At 37.8% G+C, this 19,530-nt stretch overlaps 1 protein-coding gene and 1 pseudogene across 1 annotated transcript in view; one reads left to right on the forward strand and one right to left on the reverse strand.

Annotated features, from left to right (window-relative positions):
• Dpp10 (dipeptidyl peptidase like 10) overlaps positions 1 to 19,530 on the reverse strand; it is a 1,656,730-nt gene that overhangs the window by 947,428 nt on the left and 689,772 nt on the right.
• Rpl23a-ps18 (ribosomal protein L23a, pseudogene 18) lies at positions 11,810 to 12,307 on the forward strand (annotated as a pseudogene).

Genomic DNA, 19,530 nt, shown 5'->3' on the forward strand with positions numbered 1-19,530 from the left:
TTTCAGCTTCTTGCTTCATTGCTCCTATCTCTAAGCCTAATGTCATCAAGAATCATTTCCATTGGAATGGTAAGACAAAAATATGAATAAATATAACTGCAGAGTTTTTATGGTAAAAAGAAACTCAAGTCATGTCTCTGCAATGTGATGTATTTATAACATTTTAATACAGTAATACTGGAAACTATTCCAGAATACCACAACTTGCCAGAATCAGAGAAAATAAAGTGATCATGTTGGTCCCATCACCAACTTAGACTTCTTCTTAACAACTGGGGTAACATCACTGAAGAGGGGTCAAAAAATTATAGAAGTCAAGGTCTCTAGCATATGTGGTATGTTTAAACTTACTGTGTAGCCAAGTATCATCTTGAACTTCAGATCCTCCTGACTCTATCTTCTAAGCGTGGGGAAGACAGCAGTTTACCACTTCAGCTAGTTTATATGACACTGGTGACCAAAACCAGGGCAGCTTGCATGCCAGAAATATACAATATCAACCGAACTTTATACTGAGTTACACTTAGTCCTTTTGTATCATGGGTAGGTAAAGTGAAGGGAAGAAACATTATATACAAAGACAGAGAGAACATGTTGAGAAGCTTAGTGAATTGTTGAAGTGATTTAGTAGAAAATGCTATAAAGAAAACTGAATAAGAATTGCTTGGTGTGAGAAGGCAATGTGACTAGTGGTCAGATACTAAAAGTGTTTGGTTTTGTTTGTTTGATTGCATGATTGATGGATTTTTTACTAACATGCTTATATTTGAGCTATATTACAAGTAAATGAAAATCCACTAATCATTTTAAGAGACAAGTAAAGCATTCAGTTTAGAAATATCACTTTGAATATTTTGGATATTTTGGACTCTTTTGTTAAAACAGTTTAGGGGATGGTAAGGTTCAAGAAGGTCTTTGTCAGCTATGCTAAGAGTAACAGCTACTTGAACCATGAGAATATCAGGGGAAGTCACTAATACTGGCAACATGTAGTAAGGAACTCTACCTGACAGAAGTAACTGATTCATCTGATTAGGGAAGATACCTGCCTAATTTGGTTTGGCTAATAGGAGGCATGTGAGAGTCACATAGATGAGAAATAGGAAATCAAGAAAAGTTAAGTTTGGTGACAAGCAGCATGTTAGATATTAGGGACACTCAAGTATAAACACATGATACTGTATACCATGACATTGTAAAAAATAATGAGCATCCACACAGCATAAAACATGCTCCAAGTTCTCTATGCTTTATAGCACAGCTGAGAAATAGATAAAAAGAAATTTTAAAAATGAGAAATCACCAAAGAGTCACATAGTTTTAGAGCTGAGTCATAAATACAACACGAAGTCTACTATTTTCAGGCTTTAAATGAGCTGCAGACAATAGAAGGTTTCAAAACAAAAGAAAAGAAAGAATGGGGTGTGGAGGCCAGTTCGAATAAGCAGGCAGAGTGCTTTCAGATAGAATGATCAAATACAGATAGATGATATTAGTGGATGTGGAACAACAATGCTGCCCTACTTTGTTACTGTCAGGTCTCTGCTTTTTAGCTATTCTAATGTGAGATAGAGATGCTGCCTTTATCAAACCAAGTGTACATTTTTCTACTCAATACTATTCTAAGATCACAGTTCTCAGCACGTTAACATGATGTCCATTCTTTACATGAAGAGCACAGGCTACTTCTGTCCTACTATATTTAGACATAAAATAGAAAGGAATAAAATCCTGAGGTTTTCCCAAGAGAATAAAAGAGCCATGATTAAACTTTATTGTGCACAATTCATACCAATAATACTCGTGGAGGAATGAAAGTGTGGTTAGTTGGTAGAATGCTTGTCCATAGTGCAGGAGGTCCTGGTCCTATCAACAGCATAGCACAAACCAGGCCTGGTGTCACATACCTCTAATCCCAGCACTTGAGTTGTAGAAGCAGGCAGATCAGAATTTCAGGGTCATCTCTGCCTGCAGAGTGTGTTTGAATTTAGTTTAGGTTATAGGTGAGTATTCAAAGCATCAATGATATTAATAGGGAACTTAAATTATAAAATATAATATATATTTGTAAATAGTGTATCTTAGTAAAGTTGAGATAATGATTTATTAAATACTGACACGAGTGCTATCAGCTTTCTTTCAGTGTATAAATACCCAGAAATATCTGTATTTCAACTTTCCCTTAATTGTTCAGTAGAATTATATACATATATTATGTTTTACTTATTCTCAACTGTAATCAAATAATAAATAAGATTAATAGCTTAGGATGACGTCTTCCTCTGGAACCATGCTTTACAATTAGTCTGATTGAATTAAAACACCACTCAGGTTTCATATATAAAAGATGAAACCTAGAGCAAAAGCAAACAGTTAAGTACACACTTTATTTTATGATGTAAGGAAATGTCTATTTTCCCATTGTCTTTATTGTGAATTTTGTTAGCTATCCACCCATTGCTAATATGCCAACAGAAGTCAATGGCAATACAAAAGACAACCAACTTTATGGAACTGAAGGACATCCAGAGGAAAGAAATATTCAATAACTGGGAAAAAAAGCTTCTGACCTTCACACTCATGTTATGGAGCACAAACACACACAAACAACTACCTGAATAACTATAGTGTTATTTTTCAAGGAGTTTTTATTCCTGCAAATATTTGCTGTATGTCTCAGTCCCTGGATAGCTTGCACGTCATACATGTACAGGAGACTGGCCTTGAGTGATACCTGCCTCTGCATTTCGTTTGCTGGGATAAAAGGCATGTGACACTATATTGGCTCTCTAGTACAATCTAACTGATTCTTTTCATTCTGTCTTTTGTTTCTTCTCCTATATATACAGATCGTGTCCTTTTTTCATCCTTTGTCTATCTTTATTCTTTCTTCAATTCTTTTAGTTTTTACTTTATTTCCAAAGATTTATTATATTTATGTGTAGAGGTATTTGTGTATGCTTCTATGCGTGTGTACACACACACCCCCACCCCCCACCCCCACAAACAAACATGAAGATGTCCCTAGAGGCCAGTAAATGGCATTAGATTCTATGGAGTTAGGGGTTACAAGCATTTGTTAGCATCTGATATGAGTGCTTGTTTTAGTTAATGCTTCTATTGCTGTGACAAAACACCATGACCAAAGCAACTCAGGGAGAAAGGGTTTATTTGGTTTATAGTTCCACAACACAGTTTATCATCCAAGGAAGTCAGGACAAAAAGTTAAATAGGGCAGGCTGATATAGAAAAGAGCTGATTCAGAGGCTGTGAGGGGGGCTGATTACTGTCCTGTTCCCAATGGCTTGATCAAACTACTTTCTTATAGCACCCAGGATCATCTGACCAGAGGTGGCTCCACCCATAATGGGCTGTGTCTTCCTCCATCAATTCTTTTTTTTTTTATTAACTTGAGTATTTCTTATATACATTTCGAGTGTTATTCCCTTTCCCGGTATCCGGGCAAACATCCCCCTCCCCCCTCCCCTTCCTTATGCTTAATTAAGGGAATACCATGCAGGCTTGCCTATAACCCAATTTTACTGAGTGATTTTCTCATTTGAGACGTTCTCCTTTCCAGTGACTCTAGCTGTGTCAAATTAATGTAAAACTACCCAGTATCATGATGGCAACCTAACTGATGTCCTCTGTAAAAGGAGATGCTTCAAGTCACAGGACTTTGGGCTCTGGTACCCTGCCTAGTGGCAGCAATGCAAGGAAGACAGCATAGACACACACAACAAAGCTAAACTCAGGTAGGTTTCCCAAATGCTACTGCTACAGCTACCACTGGAACCCTGAACCTCAGAGTCTTTGTCAGATACAGCATAGGAAAATAGCTTAGCTTGTCTCTGGAGGAGGTGGTCTCCAGGGAAAGGAAGCAGCTGCATGTGCTTCTCTTTGCACACACTGAGTGATTCAAGAACATTTAGTTTCTGCAGGAAATTTTGCTAAACCTCTTGAGCCTGGGCCGCATGTGCAATGGTTTTGCCAATTTACCACAGGCTAATCGGTCTCAGAGTCCTCAACCATCCTGACTGGCAGAATATGCATTGACTTGCTCAAGATTTTATTCATTCACAGACTCCTCTGCTCCCTACAAGCAGCAAGAGCTCTTAACCCCTGAGCCATTCTCCAGACCCTCTTTCTTCATTCTTTGCAATTTTTATAGACATATACAGCCGTTTTGATTATATCCATCATATTATCTTATCTTTCTCCCCTCATTCTCCCTCTGAAACCCTTCTTCCTGACCAGTTGTCCTCCTCAAACATGGAGTTTAATTATAGTTAGTTGGGTTATTTACTATCGTATGAGCAACTTATCAGTGACAATACCATTGAAAACAATGCCACCATGTTGCCTGTCCAACAAACACTACCTGCCAATACCTCTTCAGAAAGGGGTAAGGCCTCATGAGTCCCTCCCATATTCACGTTGTAAAGTTTAAGGATCAATCTTGTGCAGCCTTTGTTCAGCTTTCTATAGCTGTTGAATATTCATGGTTGCAAGACCCAAAAAAATTGATATTTTGATTTTTCTTAAGTATGGGCGATGAAACAGAAAAAATGTAAATTAAAATAATTAAAATTTGCAAACAGAAGGAAAACTAATAGTACTGCAACTAACAATAAAATAACTAAATATCACAGCATGTTCAAGTGAATTATAATGAGCCATATCAATTTGCCACAGTATTCTGGAAAATTAATATTTTTGTCTTTATTCATTAAAGACCATGTTCTAGGCATTGGCAATATTAAAGGAGCTTTCTTCTTCCAAGCAAGAATTCCTTAAGATGAAATTCAGAGTGTATTCAGTAGTAGGAAATTACAAACAGTTATCAGCTACTTTGATTTCTGTTGGACTTAAGTGATCCTATAGATTTGTAATTGGATGAAACACCTAAGGGTTCTCAAGGGGGAAATCATGCCTTCCTTTCCCAGCTCATGTTCAGAGTCTTATTATGCAGCTTATTTAAAATATTCACAAGGGAGGTGGAAACTGGAAGCAAGGGGCCTCTTTTAAGACTGTTGAATGTTCTTGCAGGGGACTCAGGTGTAGTTCCAAGCATTCATATAAGGTGGCTCATTACCACTGTTAACTCCAGGTCTAGATGATCCAGGGCCCTCTTTTGGCCTCTCATGTTCATGTTCATGCACTTACACACACACACACACACACACACACACACACACACACGCGCGCGCACGCGCGCGCACACATATCAACAAATAACTAATAGAATAAATAGCAAAAAATACATAAAGAAAATGTCAATTGTATTAAAATGTTTTGACACCTCTATAAGCATCATAACAGCACATAGTAAAAATCAAATGATTGCTACATGAGTCAAAATAAAGGAAAGTATTTTAATTTTTTTAAATAATACTCATAGGATATAAATAGCAGTAACTGACTCAGATTCAACTTTCACATTTCTAAGGATACAGATGATATAGTCTTGAGTAATTATCCTTATCCCACCAAACAGAAATTTTACCCTTTGAAACTCAGTTGGCTTTTGACACTGCTTTATGACACTGCCACGTTTTGAAAATTATTTTATTGTTAGAAAGAATTTTAAGTTGCATACACAATGAATAAATACAACTTAGTTTTCTCTCAGCAGATGTCTGCTCTTATTCTCTTACTTCTCTTATGACTTAATGGACATTAAACAACACAAATGTGCATGTATGCATATATGTATACACATACACACATATATTTACTATATATACTAAATTAGAATTACTGTCTCTGTCCTTCATCTGTCTAAAATATTCCTTTCCCCCTACATAGCTCCATTAGAGAAATAAGAAGAATGAGTCTGAATACATTTCACACAGTCTAAGCATCTTAAAAAGAGTTTTAAGTGTAATCCTCTTCATAGACTTCATAATAAGAATAGTTAGGTCATTTCATATATTAATTACAGTTTTATTTTTCTCTTACAATTAGCTACATATGAAAATTAAAAGAAATGTTTCATTGATGTTATTCCACAAACTAGTCCTAGTTTATATGAGGTGGAAAGTAAGCTGCTATATGTATTTCTAATCAATGTAGGATGATCAACAACTATTTTCTTTGCTACTGATGCAGTTCCGGTTTTTGACACCAATAAAAATGTATAGAACATATAATATCCAAACATTTAATTAATCTGAAATAGTCAACATTAGAAATCTGGACCATTAGATAATCTATCATCTATCTATCTATCTATCTATCTATCTATCTATCTATCTATCTCTCTCTCTCTCTCTCTCTATCTATCTATCTATCTATCATCTATATATTTATCTATTTAACAATCATTTACCTATCATCTATCTAACTATCTATTATCTATGTATTTATCTATCTATCCTTAATATTTAACACCTGCATAACTGCTATTTGGCTTTAATAAAATCATGAAACTTGCAGATGTCCTGATCCAAAAGAATATTTAATAATTAGAGGACTATATTATTTCTAATAATTATTTCTGTTCTAATTCTGAGATTCTGAGTCCCTAATCACAGATACAATGGGGTCAGATATTAGAATTGAATGGCATTGCATATTTATGAGGATTTGTGTTAGGGCAAAATACAATATTAACATTTTATTCATATCATCTAATTCAAGATATAGAGTGATATCTAATGGTTGGATCTGCTTTATCTGCGTTGTTGATATGAAAACTGAGATTTACTTAGCAGGTAACCAATACTAAGTTAAGTAAAACTTCCATTCCTTAAATTTCCAGTGTTCATTTCTGCAAAAGGAAGGGGGTGTTCTTGATGGGAATAAAAACAATGAGTGACAGACAAAAAAAAAAAAAAAAACCACAGCCTGACAAGGCAGATAAGGATGCCATAAAGTGTCTCCACTGATTTATGAGGAGAAGGTCCAATGGTCCCCAGCTATCAGGACCAGGACTTCCTTGTTGTGGAATAAAGGGTGTGACAGATTTCTATAATATATCCCCTCAAAACTCACCATTACTGAAAGACATTCCAAGTTCCCATCTGACAATGGTGAAAGAGAGGTCGGGAGGAAATTTCCAGGTATTTGGACTCTTTAGATTGATAACTTTTGGAAAAATTCCTGAGGCAGCAAAGGCGTGACTTAGGAAAGTATAGTTTGTGATCAGAAAAATGTACCCATGTTTCATTGTGATCTAAAAATGGGATGGGTAAAGAAATGCCTTCAAAGTGCTGTTTTTATAAAACATTTCTAGTGCACATGGCCAGTCAGTGCACAAGGGTACAGACCCTCTAGTTCATATCCTGCTCAGGATCATAATATTCACTAAAGTGGAGACTGCCCATGAGCCATAGCTCATGGATAGACAGAAGGACACACAGTAATGTCTCCTAGGCTAATGGCAGGCCAACCTCAAATTTAGAGATCATCTGCTCTTTTTAACACAGGATCCATGTGCTTGGAAGGCTATGAATGGGAGTGCAGCTAGAATTATGGACATTTAGTTAATGAGAAAATATTTCAGTAACGTGAAATTCCATGTATTTCCCTTATATTCCAGAATATAAAAATTATGAATATTTGCTTTACACATGGCCATTTCCCATAATATTCTATTTTTATATAAAACAATATGTTTATTATGAGAGAGAGAGTGTGTGTGTGTGTGTGTGTGTGTGTGTGTGTGTGTGTGTGTGCACGCGCGCACGTATGGTATACCTATGAGTTCAGTGTCTGTGGAGGCCAGAGAAAAGTACTGGAGGTCCTGCAATTGGAATGACATGTAGTTGTCAGCCACTCGTGGTAAAAATAATAAAATTTACAATCAACCGTTCTTGGATATAAACTTAATACAACCCAAAATGTGGCAATTGGAATCTTGTTGCTACATTTAGCAGAATATTTGCAGTTCCTTGGTGAGTGTGGCATAGCAACCAGAGCAAGAAGAGTGGGGGCCAAGTAAACTGTTACATGGAATTCTTTGTCCCTGAGCTGAGGTTGCATAACAAGGACCATGATAACACATAAGTTCAGAGAAAACTGAAAGCCATCAGTGTATACTAAGAATGGAAGGATACATGAGAGTGAGGAAAACAGAAAGCAAACGGCAGAATCACACAATGGAGAAGTCAACTGTTGACCAAACAAGATACAGGGTGAGATGGTGAAGGAAGGATGTGTTGATAGGACAAAGAGGCTTCTTCCTGGGGATGAGCACAGGGATAGAAGTTCAGTAAAGTAGTTTGGCCCCTGGCTTTCTCATATTCAACTGCGAGAGGCAGAGGGTCATCAGCATCCATATTTCCTAATACCATATTTGAACCAATAGCAAAATGATGGATTAAAGAGTTTTGGATTTGGGAGCACAATAGATTTGGAGTTTTGGCTTAGGACTGAATGTCCATGCAGGGCACTCATTCATGAAAATATTTCACATACAATTCAAATCAAAATCCTGAAACATTTATGGTCCCAATATGTTGAAAATGGTTATTAACTTGCAGCATATACCATCAATAATCATGGAAGGGTCAAACAACAGGAAACTGGAAACAAATGAATTGAGCTTCTATTGGGTAATCATCTTTGAAGATTAACTTATTGCTTATTTTAACAGTTTAAATTTAGTTGTGAGATTGGCAGTTTTGCTTGCATGCATGTAAATGCATCACCTTGTGCTGTGTTCAAAACTGGAAGAAAACAGCAGTGGATCTGTCTGGAACTGGATCTGGGATTGCTGAGGATTGTGAACTGTTGTGTGGGTGCTAGTTCATGTCCTCTGCAGAAGCACCGTGTCCACTTTACCATTGGGACATCCCTTCAACCCCTAAACTTTAATTTTTGCTTATATCTAAGCTTGTGTGTTTTTGTGTGGGTTCTGAGAATTGAACTCTGGCCCTCCACTTGTTATTTTAATAGATAAATATCAGAAGTTATAGTAGAAAGACAAGATAATAATTCTTATCACTGAAGGCAGGAAGAAAATGAAAATGGTGATAATTTTAAGAATACTTAGAATTTATATTCAAGATATGTGTGAAAATTGATCTTATTATTTGAAATATATTTTGCTTACAAAGCAAGTATTATGCTTCTGTAAGGAATATTAACAGTCTGTCATTTGTTGCTGAGAAGGGTCATCTATCTTCATATATGTGTTTGAGAATTTCATTAATATGTAAAATATATTTTGATTAGTTAACTTACTACTTGTCCTCCAAATACTTCCATACCCTCTGCTACTTCTCCCTCCAAAACTCACATATGCTTTTTGTTAACTCCATCAGGTCCATTTTCTAATGCTAGCATGTGAGCAGGTGTGGACTCATTTACTGGATCATAGACAACCTAGCAGGGGTTGAATCCCTGAAGAAAATTGCCTCTTCCTTTCCAACATCCCAGAAACTCTATATCTCTTTTCTATTCATAGTCGTTCTGTTAAAATTATTTCTTTGAGAAATTATCTGCTTAAAAATCATTTCTCTATAAGTAATAGTTTCAGAGGGATAGTTAAAGGGATTCACAAACAGGTCTTTGCAATTACTATCTGTGAACATGGTATTCTTTCTGTGCTATTCTTCAAGCACCAGCTTCAAGGCCATTTTGGCCAGCCTTCTGTACTTCGCATATCCTCTATTCTGCTGTATGGTACCCTCTTGTCATGTAGGTATGAAAAACAACATCAACAAAAGTAAACTTCCAAAGTGTTTCAGACTTGGAAATATTTCCTTCTATTGCTTAGCGAAATGAGTTTCCAGTCGCTAGCGCTATTGTCATGAAATGTTGCGCACTTTCATTGTAGTCATGTGTCCCTGCTCTCATGCAGAGTACATTGAAATCAAAGAGCAATTTTATCTCCTATTTTGAATCTTTTAAAAGAGTTTTTTTTAAATAAGAAAATGGTATATTATAGACTCAGGCTCTGTATTCACCATCATTGTAAACACTGAAAATGGAAAATTTAGACACACATATCTTTGGGAAATGTACAGATGAATGGTCTGGGACCCGAAGCAATCTTTACAACCATTATCTTATTCAGTCCATAGAAAATGAAAAACCGTGCTGACTGAAGTCCAGGTAAGAGCCTGAGCATGACGAAAGCCACATGATTTTTCCTTTGTGTCATACAGCAAGGTTGGAACGCCAAGCTGCTGATGGCTCAATTGTTCCTACCATGAAAATAAAGCCTAAACTACTTTTGAGAGCTTTTGTAAATATTTATCCTACTGTGGCTATGTTGAAAAGGGGGTAAACAGGGGCTGGAGAGATGGTTCAGTGGTTAAAAGCAGTGGCTGCTCCAGTGGAGGACCATATTTCTGTTCAGAGCACCATGTCTGGTGACTTTCAACCAACTAGAACTCCAGTAAGAGAAGTTGATGCCCCATCCTTGGTGCTTTAAGCACCTGCATTAATTGTGTGTGTGTGTGTGTGTGTGTGTGTGTGTGTGTGTGTACACACCAATACAAATTAAATAATACTATTTTACAAGTAAAAATACAAGCAGAAAAATAGTCTCCACCTTGCTACCTTTCATCCAGTGACATATGAAGTACAGATCTGTGAAGCTTTTGTGGTTGATTATGCAATCTTCATGTAGGAAATTGACTAACTAACACAGAAAGACATGATTCAGGGACTTTACTGTTTCCTTCCATTGAGATCTTTGAAAGTCAACAGAGGTGAGGAAAATATTAATTAATGAGATTGGAAATACATCCTGATTAGATATAATCAACCTGAGAAAACTCTAGTTAGCTTTTCAGCTTTGCTAATTATTCCAGTTCTATTTCTGTTTCTGTGATGAATTATCCTGATATGAAACAGCTTCAGAGCAGAAAGAAGTTTATCCAGCTTACAACCTGGTTACAGCCCATCACTGAGTGGGAGAGTCAAAGGGAAGAATACAACATAGATAGTCATAAAATGTTCACAGTTAAGAGCAGAAATAGAAGCTTGTTTGGCACTATGCACATCTAGCTTTCTTCATCCACACAATGTTCAAAGCCCAGTTCATATAATGGTGCCACCCACACAAAGAGTGAGTTTCTTAACTCAATTACCCATCAAGACAATCCTTCACAGGCATGCCTCCAGACAACCTGGTTAGACAATTCCTCAACTAAGCATCCTTCTCAGGTGATTCTAGGTTGTAAAATTAAAAATTAAAAACTAGTCATCACAATCATTAAGCATGCTAGAAATATTGGCTGAATAATCAAAGCTAAGAGAGCAGACAAGGACAAAGAGTTTTATAGCATCTAGGTGGTATTTGAAACCTTACTTTTCTTTCAAATATACACTGGGGAAGATTTGTTGTTCATAGTGACATTTTCTAGACAATAGACTGGGAAATACTCTTGGAAAAATGTAAGTTACAAGGGACTGGCAAATACCATGTATACACTAAACATTTCAAATGTAAAAGTTAAGTAAATTCTTTGTGTCTAGCAACTGTGTATTAAATGATTTCGATGACACCACTACTTACTGAAGTTGTATTGTGAAATAATAAATTGATTGTTGTGCAAGCATTTCTATATTTATTCACAGCTGGGAACTTACTCTTACAACTGAGACCAAACTTTGGAGATTAAATATTACCCAGGGTCAATTCACCTTTTGATGCCTGCATACGTCAATCTCAGGATGATTAATAGGGATCATCTTTACCAACATCTCTAATCTAACTGAAAACAAAACAAAATAAAAGACAATGCAACATACTTTTAAAAAATGTAGCAAAAATGCTCTGTAAGACACTGAACATTAGCCAGTAAAGGATAGTAATTCTGAGAAGGAAAGGGGATTGAGCCTTTTCACCAAGATGGCACCAAAGCAAAGAAGGAAGCTCCTGCCCCTTCCCAAAGCCGAAGCCAGAGCGAAGGCCTTGAAAGCTAAGAAGGCAGTGCTGAAAGGTGTTCACAGCCACAAAAAGAAGAAGATCTGAATGTTACCCACTTTCCGGCTGCCCAAGATTCTGCCATTCCAGAGACAGCCAAAATAACTTCGAAAGAGTGCACCCAGGAGAAACAAACTTGACCACCATGCTATCATCAAATTCCCACTGACCACCGAGTCAACCATGAAGAAAATAGAGGACAACAACACGCTTGTGTTCATTGTGGATGTCAAGGCCAACAAGCACCAGATCAAATAAGCCTTGAAGAAACTCTATGACATTGATATGCCCAAAGTAAATCCCCTGATATGGCCTGACTGGTAGAAGAAGGCGTCTGTTCGCTTGGCTCCTAACTATGATGCTCTAGATGTTGCCAACAAGATTGGGATCATCTAAAGTGAGTCCAGATGGCTAATTCTAAATATACACTTTTTTCACCATAAAAAAAGAAGAAGAAAAGAAAGGGCATTTAATGAACTGTGAGATTGCTTGAGCTTACTGACTAGAGAAACAAAGGACATGGCACTCAGAGGATGTTCTAGATATAACCCCAAGTCATGGAAGGTGCAGGCTGAGTGATGCTGTACAGTGCAAGGTGTGGTACGATGAGGAGTCCATGGGCAGAAGACTTCAGTGGTTTTCACATAAAGAAACTGTCAGAGGGTAAAGGGAAGTGGTTTTATTGAGCAAACATGAGAACCTCAGTTTAGATCCTTAGCGCTTCTATACATGACTGAATGCCAGGCAATGTGAGTATGAGTTGGTAACCCTGCTGCTAAAGATGAGAGTCAGAGATAGAAAGATGGTGGAGGACAAATGAGCCATCAGTTTGGTTGAATCTGTGAGCTTTGCATTCACTGAGAGACCATCTTAAAAAGTAAGGTGTTTAAATGAGGGAGACAGCTGGATATTATCATCTGTCTTCCATGTGTGCACAAATGGATGAGTGTACACACACACACACACACACACACCCCAGAGGAAAATAAAAGAGAAAAAAGAAACTGAAATTATTAGGCAGGTAAGAACAATTCTACTTACATCATGCAGCACTGACTGACATACTCAGAACATTGTACCTCAACAGTGAGACAAAACCAGACGTGAACAGTAGTCTGATTAACAAAAGGTACAGAGCAAGCCCCTTCCAAATACCTTTTGCATCATCTTAGAAGGTCTTTTAATGATAGTCATATGAGTACAATAATATTCAGTGTCCAGATTCTGTGGTGTTTACTAAAACCTTTCCAGGAATAAAAAGGAAGCATATTTATAATGCACACTATGGAAAAAATCAGTTGGAATATCTCCATTAATGCCACAACAAAAGTATAGGATACACAGCTATGAAAGCAAACTAAAGAATAAAATACTGTTTTGTATTAACAGCACAATTCCAGGACAGAGCAGATAAACACCTGTGTAAAGGTTATTTAATCTGTATAAAGAAGAAACACATAGAGAAAAGACTGGAAAGGACTAGGCAGAGAACAGAACTCTGGGATACTCCACCTGCAAGCAGCTGTGAATACCTGTGTATTTTGAATCTCTAAAGGGCAGAAAAATGAGGATTGGAAATATCTTTGATAAGTATATACCAAAGGTTTCTAAACACAATAAAAATACAAACTTGCAAAATCAAAAGGTTTAATACAGTTTAATTACAAATGAAGAAAAGAAAATGATGTCTATATATAATATATTTAAATCGTTTAAATTAGTGAGGAATTGGGGTAACTAAGGTCACGTTAAATTCGCAAGAATAAAAATTGTAAAAAAAAACTTAAATATTAACCCTAAATATATGTTTAGGTATAGTATGAATATATGTTGCAGAGGGGAACTAACCAGTCGATACATCTCAGGAAGCTGTGTCAGGAGGCAGGTGAATAACACCTTGAAATTCCTGAACAAAAACAATTGCCAGAAAAACCAAGCCTGTTGACCTTGAGGTGTAGCCTGAGTGAAAACAGTTCTAAAGGAGAAACAGCATCTTTCAGTACAAATCACAATGGTCCCTTAGCCAGACACCCTGACAAGATCAAATATGGAAGCATTTTTTCCAAAAGGAAATAATGCCAGATGGAAAAGATTTTCACAGGCAAACTGAAGAAACCCAAATAAACTAAATGTGTCTTTATTTAATCTTCTATCATCTATGACTAAATATTTCACATAACTAAAATATTTTGTAGGCTTATAACATTAGTATAAAAAAGAAGCACATAAAAATAATGACACAAGCTTCCTGGTTGCTGCCGCTGCAGAGAGCCCCTGGGCAGCACCCCACGAGCGAACCTGAGCCTCGGGACCACAGGTAAGACCAAATTTTCTGCTGCAAGGAAGCTGCCTGGTGAGCTAGGGACACACGGAAGCAGAATTTCTCTAGGACCAGGCACGTTCTGTGTTTACCGGAAGTCCCACACCCGCGGATCCCGGCCCGCAGCAGCTCTCTGCTCCCAGACCTGGTGAGAGAGAGACCCAACCGCCTGGTCAGGTGGGCACTCCTGAGGCTGCAGAGCGGAAAAGACCACCAACACTGCTCACCCCTGCCCACATCCCTGGCCCAAGAGGAAACTGTATAAGGCCTCTGGGCTCCCGTGGGGGAGGGCCCAGGAGCAGCAGGACACCTGCATGAGACACCTCCGGAACCTGAAAGAAACAGACGGATAAACAGTTCTCTGCACCCAAATCCCGTGGGAGGGAGAGCTAAACCTTCAGAGAGGCAGACAAGCCTGGGAAACCAGAAGAGACTGCTCCCTGCACACACATCTCGGACGCCAGAGGAAAAAGCCAAAGACCATCTGGAACCCTGGTGCACTGAAGCTCCCGGAAGGGGCAGCACAGGTATTCCTGGTTGCTGCCGCTGCAGAGAGCCCCTGGGCAGCACCCCACAAGCGAACTTGAGCCTCAGGACCACAGGTAAGACCAAATTTTCTGCTGCAAGAAAGCTGCCTGGTGAACTCAAGACACAGGCCCACAGGAACAGCTGAAGAATTGTAGAGAGGAAAAACTACACGCCCGAAAGCAGAACACTCTGTCCCCATAACTGACTGAAAGAGAGGAAAACAGGTCTACAGCACTCCTGACACACAGGCTTATAGGACAGTCTAGCCACTGTCAGAAATAGCAGAACAAAGTAACACTAGAGATAATCTGATGGCGAGAGGCAAGCGCAGGAACCCAAGCAACAGAAACCAAGACTACATGCCATCATCGGAGCCCAATTCTCCCACTAAAACGAAAATGGAATATCCAAACACACCAGAAAAGCAAGATCTAGTTTCAAAATCATATTTGATCATGATGCTGGAGGACTTCAAGAAAGACATGAACACACATAGGGAAACACAGGAAAACATTAATAAACAAGTAGAAGCCTACAGAGAGGAATCGCAAAAATCCCTGAAAGAATTCCAGGAAAACACAATCAAACAGTTGAAGGAATTAAAAATGGAAATAGAAGCAATCAAGAAAGAACACATGGAAACAACCCTGGATATAGAAAACCAAAAGAAGAGACAAGGAGCTGTAGATACAAGCTTCACCAACAGAATACAAGAGATGGAAGAGAGAATCTCAGGAGCAGAAGATTCCATAGAAATCATTGACTCAACTGTCAAAGATAATGTAAAGCGGAAAAAGCTACTGGTCCAAAACATACAGGAAATCCAGGACTCAATGAGAAGATCAAACCTAAGGATAATAGGTATAGAAGAGAGTGAAGACTCCCAGCTCAAAGGACCAGTAAATATCTTCAACAAAATCATAGAAGAAAACTTCCCTAACCTAAAAAAAGAGATACCCATAGACATACAAGAAGCCTACAGAACTCCAAATAGATTGGACCAGAAAAGAAACACCTCCCGTCACGTAATTGTCAAAACACCAAACGCACAAAATAAAGAAAGAATATTAAAAGCAGTAAGGGAAAAAGGTCAAGTAACATATAAAGGGAGACCTATCAGAATCACACCAGACTTCTCGCCAGAAACTATGAAGGCCAGAAGATCCTGGACTGATGTTATACAGACCCTAAGAGAACACAAATGCCAGCCCAGGTTACTGTATCCAGCAAAACTCTCAATTAACATTGATGGAGAAACCAAGATATTCCATGACAAAACCAAATTTACAAAATATCTTTCTACAAATCCAGCACTACAGAGGATAATAAATGGTAAAGCCCAACATAAGGAGGCAAGCTATACCCTAGAAGAAGCAAGAAACTAATCGTCTTGGCAACAAAACAAAGAGAATGAAAGCACACAAACATAACCTCACATCCAAATATGAATATAAAGGGAAACAATAATCACTATTCCTTAATATCTCTCAATATCAATGGCCTCCCCAATAAAAAGACATAGATTAACAAACTGGATACGCAACGAGGACCCTGCATTCTGCTGCCTACAGGAAACACACCTCAGAGACAAAGACAGACACTACCTCAGAGTGAAAGGCTGGAAAACTACTTTCCAAGCAAATGGTCAGAAGAAGCAAGCTGGAGTAGCCATTCTAATATCAAATAAAATCAATTTCCAACTAAAAGTCATCAAAAAAGATAAGGAAGGACACTTCATATTCATCAAAGGAAAAATCCACCAAGATGAACTCTCAATCCTAAATATCTATGCCCCAAATACAAGGGCACCTACATACATAAAAGAAACCTTACTAAAGCTCAAAACACACATTGCACCTCACACAATAATAGTGGGAGATTTCAACACCCCACTTTCATCAATGGACAGATCATGGAAACAGAAATTAAACAGTGATGTCGACAGACTAAGAGAAGTCATGAGCCAAATGGACTTAACGGATATTTATAGAACATTCTATCCTAAAGCAAAAGGATATACCTTCTTCTCAGCTCCTCATGGTACTTTCTCCAAAATTGATCATATAATTGGTCAAAAAACGGGCCTCAACAGGTACAGAAAGATAGAAATAATCCCATGCGTGCTATCGGACCACCACGACCTAAAACTGGTCTTCAATAACAATCAAGGAAGAATGCCCACATATACGTGGAAATTGAACAATGCTCTACTCAATGATAACCTGGTCAAGGAAGAAATAAAGAAAGAAATTAAAAACTTTTTAGAATTTAATGAAAATGAAGATACAACATACTCAAAATTATGGGACACAATGAAAGCTGTGCTAAGAGGAAAACTCATAGCGCTGAGTGCCTGCAGAAAGAAACAGGAAAGAGCATATGTCAGCAGCTTGACAGCACACCTAAAAGCTCTAGAACAAAAAGAAGCAAATACACCCAGGAGGAGTAGAAGGCAGGAAATAATCAAACTCAGAGCTGAAATCAACCAAGTAGAAAAAAAAAGGACCATAGAAAGAATCAACAGAACCAAAAGTTGGTTCTTTGAGAAAATCAACAAGATAGATAAACCCTTAGCCAGACTAACGAGAGGACACAGAGAGTGCGTCCAAATTAACAAAATCAGAAATGAAAAGGGAGACATAAATACAGATTCAGAGGAAATTCAAAAAATCATCAGATCTTACTATAAAAACCTATATTCAACAAAATTTGAAAATTTTCAGGAAATGGACAATTTCCTAGACAGATACCAGGTATCGAAGTTAAATCAGGAACAGATAAACCAGTTAAACAACCCCATAACTCCTAAGGAAATAGAAGCAGTCATTAACGGTCTCCCAACCAAAAAGAGCCCAGTTCCAGACGGGTTTAGTGCAGAATTCTATCAAACCTTCATAGAAGACCTCATACCAATATTATCCAAACTATTCCACAAAATTGAAACAGATGGAGCCCTACCGAATTCCTTCTACGAAGCCACAATTACTTTTATACCTAAACCACACAAAGACACATCAAAGAAAGAGAACTTCAGACCAAGTTCCCTTATGAATATCGACGCAAAAATACTCAATAAAATTCTGGCAAACCGAGTTCAAGAGCACATCAAAACAATCATCCACCATGATCAAGTAGGCTTCATCCCAGGCATGCAGGGATGGTTTAATATACGGAAAACCATCAACGTGATCCATTATATAAACAAACTGAAAGAACAGAACCACATGATCATTTCATTAGATGCTGAGAAAGCATTTGACAAAATTCAACACCCCTTCATGATAAAAGTCCTGGAAAGAATAGGAATTCAAGGCCCATACCTAAACATAGTAAAAGCCATATACAGCAAACCAGTTGCTAACATTAAACTAAATGGAGAAAAACTTGAAGCAATCCCACTAAAATCAGGGACTAGACAAGGCTGCCCACTCTCTCCCTACTTATTCAATATAGTTCTTGAAGTTCTAGCCAGAGCAATCAGACAACAAAAGGAGATCAAAGGGATACAGATCAGAAAAGAAGAGGTCAAAATATCACTATTTGCAGATGACATGATAGTATATTTAAGTGATCCCAAAAGTTCCACCAGAGAACTACTAAAGCTGATAAACAACTTCAGCAAAGTGGCTGGGTATAAAATTAACTCAAATAAATCAGTTACCTTCCTCTATACAAAAGAGAAACAAGCCGAGAAAGAAATTAGGGAAACGACACCCTTCATAATAGACCCAAATAATATAAAGTACCTCAGTGTGACTTTAACCAAGCAAGTAAAAGATCTGTACAATAAGAACTTCAAGACACTGAGGAAAGAAATTGAAGAAGACCTCAGAAGATGGAAAGATCTCCCATGCTCATGGATTGGCAGGATTAATATAGTAAAAATGGCCATTTTACCAAAAGCAATCTACAGATTCAATGCAATCCCCATCAAAATACCAATCCAATTCTTCAAAGAGTTAGACAGAACAATTTGCAAATTCATCTGGAATAACAAAAAACCCAGGATAGCTAAAGCTATCCTCAACAATAAAAGGACTTCAGGGGGAATCACTATCCCTGAACTCAAGCAGTATTACAGAGCAATAGTGATAAAAACTGCATGGTATTGGTACAGAGACAGACAGATAGACCAATGGAATAGAATTGAAGACCCAGAAATGAACCCACACACCTATGGTCACTTGATTTTTGATAAAGGAGCCAAAACCATCCAATGGAAAAAAGATAGCATTTTCAGCAAATGGTGCTGGTTCAACTGGAGGGCAACATGTAGAAGAATGCAGATCGATCCATGTTTATCACCCTGTACAAAGCTTAAGTCCAAGAGGATCAAGGACCTCCACATCAAACCAGACACACTCAAACTAATAGAAGAAAAACTAGGGAAGCATCTGGAACACATGGGCACTGGAAAAAATTTCCTGAACAAAACACTAATGGCTTATGCTCTAAGATCAAGAATCGACAAATGGGATCTCATAAAACTGCAAAGCTTCTGTAAGGCAAAGGACACTGTGGTTAGGACAAAACGGCAACCAACAGATTAGGAAAAGATCTTTTCCAATCCTACAACAGATAGAGGCCTTTTATCCAAAATATACAAAGAACTCAAGAAGTTAGACCGCAGGGAAACAAATAACCCTATTAAAAAATGGGGTTCAGAGCTAAACAAAGAATTCACAGCTGAGGAATGCCGAATGGCTGAGAAACACCTAAAGAAATGTTCAACATCTTTAGTTATAAGGGAAATGCAAATCAAAACAACCCTGAGATTTCACCTCACACCAGTGCGATT

This window comes from Rattus norvegicus, chromosome 13 (genome assembly GCF_021556685.1).
Source record: "Rattus norvegicus strain SHRSP/BbbUtx chromosome 13, alternate assembly SHRSP_T2T, whole genome shotgun sequence".
In the NCBI taxonomy this organism is placed as follows: Eukaryota; Metazoa; Chordata; class Mammalia; order Rodentia; family Muridae; genus Rattus; species Rattus norvegicus.